We start from the raw sequence: 10023 nt of genomic DNA, 5'->3' as shown, positions 1-10023 counted from the left end.
ACTCGCATTCACATCTGCTAACCATGTGTATGTGACAAATAAAATTTGATTTGACAGTAAACAAATTTGTGCACAACATTGTAGAGAAATAAGCTTTTTGTGCATATGGAACATTTCTGGGATCTTTTATTTTCAGCTCATGAAACATGGGACCAACACTTTACATGTTGCGTTTATATTTTTGTTCAGTATAAATGGAGTGTCTCGGATTTACCTATAGAATACGAAATGCTCTGAGACCAGGTTTCAACCCACTTCGTGGTCATATTTTCACGGGCAGATATTGGGTAGAAGTAAACCCCTTCTCTTCGCCTGTGCAGCTCTGGCTAAAAGCCTATCTCCTACAAATCATGCCTGAGTTGGGTGTGGTAGTCCTGAGAAATAAACCAGTCCTACATTAATCATCCCACATGATTTTACTATTTACCTTGTAATACTCTACAACCAAACTACACATACCGAGTCCTCTGCCCTTGGGTCGTCACTAATTACCCCAGCCACAAAGTCGTACACACCGCCTATTTCTACAATTTATCTTCTTAAAATCTGATTTTAAACCTATCCCTAACCGCAAACCTTAACCTAATCACACTGCTATGTTTATGCCTAACCGTAACTTTAAATAAATACAAAAAAGCTTTAAAAAATAACGATAGGCCAATAGCCAATTTTGACTTTGTGGCTGTAGTAACTAGTGGAAACCCATTGCCCTTGTCCTCATTCTCGCATTGTAAGTGGTTGACGTACTTGTCAATCCAGTTATTGTTGCCGGCCCATACATAGCAAGATTGTGTGTGGACGTAAACTATCTGGATTTTCATGGATCACGCAGTTTAACGTACGTTTAAGTTGTTTTTTTCCCTTAAATGATCAATGTCTATTTGTTTATATTAATATAAATGTGTTTTATGTACATTCACTTAGAATGAAATAACTGATTTAGGGCTATATACATGCCAAGGACAGACTGTCACTGGATATAGTCAGATAATAACAACATTATTAGCTATGTGGACATACCAGCCCATTTTATTTTGGGTTTTAGTCAAATGTGTTGTTTAACATACTGTAGTCTAGAGTCAAATTATTTGGCAATTAGTGTTTTAATTTGAATAGCTATTAAGAATGAAGTACAGTCTATATTGTTACGTTTGGACAGCTTGTTCTTTTTGAAATACAAACCATAATAAATCCGCTCCCAGTTTTCGGTTCCCTTTATCCAACAATTAGCAAAATTATACAACAACGTAGGAATAGTTTCACTTAGTTTACAGTTCCTCCCCACTTCCTCTTTTGGCAACATCGCGGTCTGAGTGAACCTTTTTAGTCTCTCGCGTATTACAATCGATCGATGGATTTTCTCATGAATAAAACCTTGTTGTGTGCGAACATAATCAACTTTAAGCGTCAAGTAAAATGTTTAAAGGACTAGTGCCCAATGTTTTCGCATTCCGGGGATTGATAGTTAAACATTACCCTGTTCTTACGCTAAACATTACCCTGTTCTTACGCAACAGTTTTCAATGATCTGATTCTTGTTGCAGCCACAATACAGTCTGTTCCACTCAGAGGATACAACTATGCAATTTAAACACACACGTAATATACAGTTGAAGTTGGAAGTTTACATACACCTTAGCCAAATACATTTAAACTCAGTTTTTCACAATTCCTGACATTTAATCCTAGTAAAAATCCCTGTCTTAGGTCAGTTAGGATCACCACTTTATTTTAAGAATGTGAAATGTCAGAATAATAGAATAATATAATTATTTATTTCAGCTTTTATTTCTTTCATCACATTCCCAGTGGGTCAAAAGTTTACATACACTCAATTACTATTTGGTGGCATTCCCTTTACATTGTTTAACTTGGGTCTAATGTTTCGGACAGCCTTCCACAAGCTTCCCACAATAATTTGGGTGAATTTTGGCCAATTCCTCCTGACAGAGCTGGTGTAAACTTTTCAGTTCTGCCCACAAATGTTCTACTGGATTGAGGTCAGGGCTTTGTGATAACCCACTGTTCCCAGGCCGTCATTGAAAATAAGAATTTGTTCTTAACTGACTTGCCTGGTTAAATAAAGGTAAAATAAATAAAAAAATAAATAAAATATTCACATAATTTTTCTGCCTCATGATGCCATCTATTTTGTGAAGTGCACCAGTCCCTCCTCAGCAAAGCACCCCCACAACATGATGCTGCCACCCCCGTACTTCACGGTTGGCATGGTGTTCTTCGACTTGCAAGACTCCCCCATTTTCCTGTAAACATAACGATGGTCATTATGACCAAACAGTTCTATTTTTGTTCCATCAGACCAGAGGACATTTCTCCAAAAAGTATGATCTTTGTCCCCATGTGCAGTTGCAAACCGTAGTCTGGCTTTTTTATGGCGGTTTTGGAGCAGTGGCTTCTTCCTTGCTGAGCTGCCTTTTAGGTTATGTCGATATAGGACTCGTTTTACTGTGGATATAGACACTTTTGTACCTGTTTCCTCCAGCATCTTCACAAGGTCCTTTGCTGTTGTTCTGGGATTGATTTGCACTTTTCGCACCAAAGTACGTTCATCTCTAGGAGAAAGAACGCGTCTCCTTCCTGGGCAGTATGACGGCTGCGTGGTCCCATGGTGCATACTATTGAAGGAACAGATGAACGTGGTACCTTCAGGCGTTTGGAAATTGCTCCCAAGGATGAACCAAATTTTTTGCAGACTGGCTGATTTTCTTGGTTGATTTCTTTTGATTTTCCCATGATGTCAAGCAAAGAGGCACTGAGTTTGAAGGTAGGTCTTGAAATACATCCACAGGTACACCTCCAACTGACTCCAATGATGTCAATTAGCCTATCAGAAGCTTCTAAAGCCATGACATAATTTTCTGTAATTTTCCAAGCTGTTTAAAGGCACAGACAACTTAGTGTAATTATTAAACTTCCGACCCACTGGAATTGTGATACAGTGAACAATAAGTGAAATAATCTGTCTTTAAACAACTGTTAGAAAATTACTTTAGATGTCCTAAACAACTTACCAAAAGTATAGTTTGTTAACAAGACATTTTTGGAGTGGTTGAAAAACTAGTTTTAATGACTCCAACCTAAGTGTATGTAAACTTCCGACTTCAACTGTATATAATACAGTGCACATTTGCAGCCATCACATTAAACTGCGTTACTAGGCTAAGATAGATAGAGAGAGAAAGAACGTTGATAAGAAAGAAAGGAAGAACCAAAATAAAAGACAGTTGAATTAAGAAGTCTGATACGTTATTTTAGAATTGGCCTGAAGGTTGGCCTGCATATTTTATAGACATTTTGCCTTTGTAGCCTGAGTGCCAACCTAATAATATCCACTTCACCTATCGTAGATAAGACTAAGCAAAACTCTCAGTACAGTAAATGATAGGTGTGGAGGTGAGGCAATGGATGCTGTGGTAAATGGAAGAATCTCTATGTAACCTAACATGCTGACCACACCACCTGCGTTGCCTGCAAGAACGTTGCAAAGTAAATGTACACATACATGTTATTCAATAATTTCATCCAAAACGCTCGTGCACGTCAACTGGTGTCTGAGTAGCCAGGCGCTAAAATAGAATTTGGCAAGTCCAGTTGGTGGTGGTAATGCACCTTAAAGTTGTTTGCCAACCGCCATATAAAGTCCACAGAAGAAGAAGACTGAAGGAGGAGAGATTACTAGAAACTAACTAGGTTTCACCTTTTAACTCAAAATGAGTCAAAATTCTACAAAGTTCCAGAAAAAAAGGACCTTGTGCATTTCAGGTAAAATAACAACCCAATGTTTATATCCCAGGACATATTCGCTAGCTGGCTAAATGTCCATAAATGTTTCATGGGTTTCGACCTGTCCCAAATTAATATAGTTGGTTCGGAGTTTGTTTTGATATTTCAATCTGCGTGTCTAGATGGCCAAAATCAACATGTGTGTTATGGTGCACGCGGACGCATGCACGTGCCCAGTTTAGTCAGCATGTGACGTAGCAGGCATAACGGAAACACCTGAGCAGCATTTCATTTTTGATGGCCCTGTCGGGGAAGGTTATCTTCTGCTCTGGAGAACCAATCCAGTAAATGTGGAGGAGGAGTTACATGCTGACTACACTGGGCGTCCGTGTGCGCCATCTTGCACATGTTGATTTTGTCCATCCACACAGGATGAGATCAGGACATGCAGTTTGAAATATCAAAAATAACTCTGAACCAACTATATTAATGGGGACAGGAAGAAACACATGAGACATTCATGGACATTTAGATAGCTAGCTTGCTGTTGCCAGCTAATTTGTCCTGGGATATAAACATTGGATTGTTATTTTCCCTGCCCCAATGCATAGTACCAACTGTAAAGTTTGGTGGAGGAGGAATAATGGCCTGGGGCTGTTTTTCATGGTTCAGGCTCCTTAGTTCCAGTGAAGGGAAATCTTAATGCTACAACATACTGTCACGACTCCGACCGAAGGACACTCCCCTTCCCGTTCGGGTGGCGCTCGGCGGTCGTCGTCGCCGGCCTACTAGCTGCTACTGATTATTTCCTCCCCCTCCTTATGTGTTGATTGTGTGCACCTGTTTTGAGTTAGGTAGTAGGCTTTATTAGTCAGCCGGCCCGCAGGGTTCCTTGTGCGGGATTAATTATTGTGATCGTCTGTTTGGTGTACTTGTGTGCACGTCTATTGGGTTTTGTGGTTTCCCATTTTGTGGGTTTTCCCTGGACAGTTTAAGTCCCCCTGTTTGGGGCATTTGTTTGTTCGGTACGCCCTGTGTTTTTGTGAGGGTTGGCTTATGTTCAGCGTTTATTCAGTGCATTAAAATAGCACTCCCCTGAACTCTCTGCTTCCTGCGCCTGACTCCTCACCCACTTCACTCAGACCGTTACAGAATCCCGCACCCGCCTGGAATGGAGTCAGCAGGAGCAACAGCCACTCCCCTCCCATCGATGGAAGAGAGGGTTCTACATCACACCACCGTTCTCCATCGGATCGGAACGGCGATGGATCTGGTGATGGAGAGAATGGACCGATGGGAGAGAAGCGGTCTCCTCTCTCCACCTTCGGCCCCCCTCTCTCCACCTTCGGCCCCCCCTCCTCAGGACTCCCCATCTCCCGACTCCAGCACCCTCCGTCTTACGCTTCCAAGGGTCTATGATGGAGCGGCAGCAGGGTGCCAGGGGTTCTTACTCCAGCTAGAACTGTACCTGGCCACCGTCAGACCTACTCCCTCGGGAGCGGAGAGGGTGAATGTCCTCATCTCCTGCCTCACGGGTCGTGCTCTGGAGTGGGCAAATGCAGTTTGGAACGGCCCAGACTCAGCGAAGGAGCACTACCCCGAGTTTTCTCGCCGTTTCCGCGCCGTGTTTGACCATCCTCCAGATGGCCGAGCGGCGGGAGAACGACTATTCCATCTCCGGCAGGAGAAAAGGAGCGCCCAGGATTACGCGTTGGAGTTCCGTACCTTGGCAGCAGGATCCGGGTGGAACGACAGGGCCCTTATCGACCACTACAGGTGTAGTCTCCGAGAGGACGTCCGCAGGGAGCTAGCGTGTCGGGACACCGCTCTTTCCTTGGATGAGCTAATTGACATGTCCATCCGACTGGACAATCTGCTGGCTGCCCGCGGGCGTTCGGAGAGGGTCCTGTGTGTTCCACCACCCAGCACCTCCACTCCTGTTACGATGGAGTTGGGAGGGGCTTTGCCGAGGGGTACCGGAGGAGGAGGCTCCCTCTGCACCAACTGTGGTCGGAGAGGACACACGGCCGATCGGTGCTGGGGGGGTCCGTCTGGGAGTCGAGATGGTAGGCGGAACATTTCTCGATCACCCCAGGTGAGTCAGCACCAAACTCACCCAGAACCCCCTGTTGGTCACATGTTTGTCTTGATTTTTTTCCTTAAATTTTTCCCCTCTTCCCAGCATAGGGCGCTAGTCGATTCAGGCGCAGCTGGGAACTTTATGGATCGCGGACTAGCTATTAAATTAGGTGTTCCGCTTGTGCCGATAGATTCTCCCTTTCCCGTGCACTCCCTAGATAGCCGGCCATTAGGGTCAGGGGTGGTCAGGGAGACCACAATCCCACTGGACATGGTAACGCAGGGGAACCATAGGGAGCGTATCAGTCTCTATATTATTGATTCGCCTGCGTTTCCAGTGGTGTTGGGGATTCCCTGGCTGGCCCGGCACAATCCTAAAATTTTGTGGAGACAGGGGGTTCTCAAGGGGTGGTCAGAGGAGTGTTCTGGAAGGTGTCTGGGAGTTTCCGTCGGTGCCACCTCGGTGGAAAGTCCAGATCAGGGTCCCACAGTGTGCATTCCCCCCGAGTATGCCGATTTGGCAATCGCTTTTAGTAAAAAGAAGGCGACTAAATTACCACCACATCGACCGGGAAGAGATTGTGCGATAGATCTCCAGGTAAACGCTGCGCTTCCCAAGAGTCACGTGTACCCATTGTCCCAAGAGGAGACGTTGGCTATGGAGACATATATCACGGAGTCTCTGGGACAGGGGTACATTCGGTCCTCCATTTCACCCGTCTCCTCGAGTTTCTTTTTTGTGAAGAAAAAGGAGGGAGGTTTGCGTCCTTGTATTGATTATAGAGGTCTAAATGCCATCACAGTGGGGTTCAGCTACCCACTACCTCTCATTGCTACGGCAGTGGAATCCTTTCAGGGAGCGCAGTTCTTCACAAAATTGGATCTCAGGAGCGCGTATAGCCTGGTGCGTATTCGGAAGGGAGACGAGTGGAAAACCGCATTTAGTACCACATCGGGCCACTATGAGTACTGCGTCATGCCGTATGGGTTAAAAAATGCTCCAGCCATTTTTCAATCCTTTGTAGACGATATTCTCAGGGACCTGCACGGGCAGGGAGTGGTTGTTTATATCGATGACATTCTGATCTACTCAGCCACTCACGCCGCGCATGTGTCTCTGGTACGCAAGGTGCTTGGTAGACTGCTGGAGCATGACCTCTACGTCAAGGCTGAGAAGTGTGTGTTCTCCAAACGAGCCGTCTCCTTTCTGGGTTATCGCATTTCCACCTCGGGGGTGGAGATGGAGGGTGACCGCAGTAAGGCCGTGCGTAATTGGCCGACTCCAACCACGGTAAAAGAGGTGCAGCGGTTTTTGGGTTTTTCCAACTACTACCGGAGGTTTATCCGGGGTTTTGGCCAGGTAGCGGCTCCAATTACCTCACTGCTAAAGGGGGGCCCGGTGCGGTTGCAGTGGTCAGCAGAGGCGGACAGAGCTTTCAACAGGTTGAAGGTGCTGTTCACGGATGCACCTGTGTTGGCGCATCCGGACCCCTCTCTAGCATTCATAGTGGAGGTGGACGCGTCCGAGGCTGGGGTGGGTGCCGTGCTATCACAGCGCTCGGGTACGCCACCAAAACTCCGCCCCTGCGCTTTCTTCTCGAGTAAGCTCAGCCCAGCGGAGCGTAACTATGATGTGGGGGACCGGGAGTTGTTAGCGGTGGTCAGGGCTCTGAAGGTGTGGAGACACTGGCTTGAGGGGGCTAAGCACCCCTTTCTCATCTGGACCGACCACCAAAATCTGGAGTATATTCGGGCAGCTAGGAGACTGAACCCGCGGCAGGCAAGGTGGGCCATGTTCTTCACCCGATTCCGGTTCACTTTATCATATAGACCAGGCTCCCAGAACGTGAAGGCGGACGCACTGTCCCGCTTTTACGACACGGAGGATAGGTCCACCGAACCTACTCCCATCCTTCCGGCCTCAAAGCTGATGGCACCGGTGGTGTGGGAGGTGGACTCGGACATCGAGCGGGCGTTACGGGCTGAACCAGCGCCTCCTCAGTGTCCGGCGGGGCGGAGGTACGTGCCGCTTGGTGTTCGGGACCAACTGATTCGGTGGGCTCACGTCCTACCCTCCTCGGGTCACCCTGGGGTGAGGAGGACAGTAGGGAGCCTTCGGGGGAGGTATTGGTGGCCTACCTTGGCTAGGGACGTTAAGGTTTATGTCTCCTCCTGTTCGGTATGCGCCCAGAGTAAGGCTCCTAGGCACCTTCCTAGAGGGAAGTTACAACCCCTCCCCGTTCCACAACGGCCATGGTCACATCTATCCGTAGATTTCCTGACCGACCTTCCCCTGTCTCAGGGCAACACCACGGTTCTGGTGATTGTGGATCGGTTCTCTAAGTCCTGCCGTCTCCTCCCGTTGCCCGGTATCCCAACAGCCCTACAGACTGCGGAGGCATTATTCACCCATGTCTTCCGGCACTACGGGGTGCCGGAGGACATCGTTTCTGATCGGGGTCCCCAGTTCACGTCCCGAGTATGGAGGGCGTTCATGGAGCGTCTGGGGATCTCGGTCAGCCTGACCTCCGGTTATCACCCTGAAAGTAATGGGCAGGTGGAGAGAGTAAACCAGGAGGTGGGTAGGTTTCTGCGGTCGTACTGCCAGGACCGGCCAGGGGAGTGGGCGAGATACATCCCCTGGGCGGAAATGGCCCAGAACTCATTACGCCACTCCTCTACTAATGTGTCCCCCTTTCAGTGTGTGTTGGGGTACCAGCCGGTCCTGGCACCGTGGCATCCGAGCCAGACCGAGGCTCCTGCGGTGGAGGAATGGGTGCAGCGCTCCAAAGAAACCTGGAGGGCCGTCCAGGAATCCCTTCAACAGGCTAGTGGACGGCAGAAAAGGAGTGCTGACCGCCACCGCAGTGAGGCCCCCGTGTTTGTACCAGGGGACAGGGTCTGGCTCTCGACCCGAAACCTACCCCTCCGCGTGCCCTGCCGGAAGCTTGGGCCGCAGTGTGTAGGGCCGTTCAAAGTCCTGAGGAGAATAAACGAGGTGTGTTATCGATTACAACTCCCTTCCTATTATCGTATTAACCCCTCGTTTCATGTGTCTCTCCTCAGGCCGGTGGTAGCTGGTCCCCTACAGGACGGTGAGGTGCTGGAGGTCCCTCCTCCCCCTCTGGACATCGAGGGGTCCCCGGCGTATACGATACGGGCCATTCTGGACTCGAGACGCCGGGTGAGGGGCCTGCAGTACCTCGTGGACTGGGAGGGGTACGGTCCGGAGGAGAGGTGCTGGGTACCCACCAGGGACATTTTGGATCCGTCAATGTTGAGGGATTTCCATCGCCTCCATCCGGATCGCCCTGCGCCTCGTCCTCCGGGTCGACCTCGAGGCCGGTGTCGGCGCGCTGCGGGAGCCACGCGTCAAGGGGGGGGTACTGTCACGACTCCGACCGAAGGACACTCCCCTTCCCGTTCGGGTGGCGCTCGGCGGTCGTCGTCGCCGGCCTACTAGCTGCTACTGATTATTTCCTCCCCCTCCTTATGTGTTGATTGTGTGCACCTGTTTTGAGTTAGGTAGTAGGCTTTATTAGTCAGCCGGCCCGCAGGGTTCCTTGTGCGGGATTAATTATTGTGATCGTCTGTTTGGTGTACTTGTGTGCACGTCTATTGGGTTTTGTGGTTTCCCATTTTGTGGGTTTTCCCTGGACAGTTTAAGTCCCCCTGTTTGGGGCATTTGTTTGTTCGGTACGCCCTGTGTTTTTGTGAGGGTTGGCTTATGTTCAGCGTTTATTCAGTGCATTAAAATAGCACTCCCCTGAACTCTCTGCTTCCTGCGCCTGACTCCTCACCCACTTCACTCAGACCGTTACACATACAATGACATTCTAGACTATTCTATGCTTCCAACTTTGTGGCAACAGTTTGGGGAAGGCCCTTTCCTCTTTCAACATAACAAGGTAATTGTTTTTTATTTATTTAAACATTATTTAACTAGGCAAGTTAGTTAAGAACAAATTCTTATTTGCAATGAAGGCCTACCGGGGAACAGTGGGTTAACTGCCTTGTTCAGGGGTAGAACAACATATTTTTACCTTGTCAGCTCAGGGATTTGATCCAGCAACCTTTCGTTTAATGGCCTACGCTCTAACCACTAGGGTACCTGCCACCCCAATGCCCCCGTGCAATGCCCCCTGTGCAATGCCCCCGTGCATTGCCCCCGTGCACAAAGTGAGGTCTATACAGAAATGG

At 48.3% G+C, this 10023-nt stretch overlaps 1 protein-coding gene across 4 annotated transcripts in view; it reads left to right on the top strand.

Moving 5' to 3' along the window:
- Positions 1-719: 719 nt before the first annotated feature.
- The window catches only part of LOC110485093 (FYVE and coiled-coil domain-containing protein 1), a 44697-nt gene continuing 35393 nt past the window's right edge, over positions 720-10023 (top strand). The window contains exons 1-2 of one of the 4 annotated variants that reach the window (XM_090184568.1): positions 768-838; positions 8890-9731. The gene's annotated coding sequence lies outside the window, so the exon portion shown is untranslated. Of the gene's footprint in view, positions 839-8889; positions 9732-10023 lie in introns of all 4 variants that reach the window. The other 3 variants (XM_021556168.3, XM_021556221.3, XM_090184610.1) reach the window with 3 other exon arrangements.

Source organism: Oncorhynchus mykiss, chromosome 1 (assembly GCF_057628025.1).
Source record: "Oncorhynchus mykiss isolate SJ-2025 chromosome 1, ASM5762802v1, whole genome shotgun sequence".
NCBI classification, from domain to species: Eukaryota; Metazoa; Chordata; class Actinopteri; order Salmoniformes; family Salmonidae; genus Oncorhynchus; species Oncorhynchus mykiss.
The sequence above is the reverse complement of the archived record's forward strand: the minus strand, read 5'-3'. Positions and strand labels throughout refer to the sequence as shown.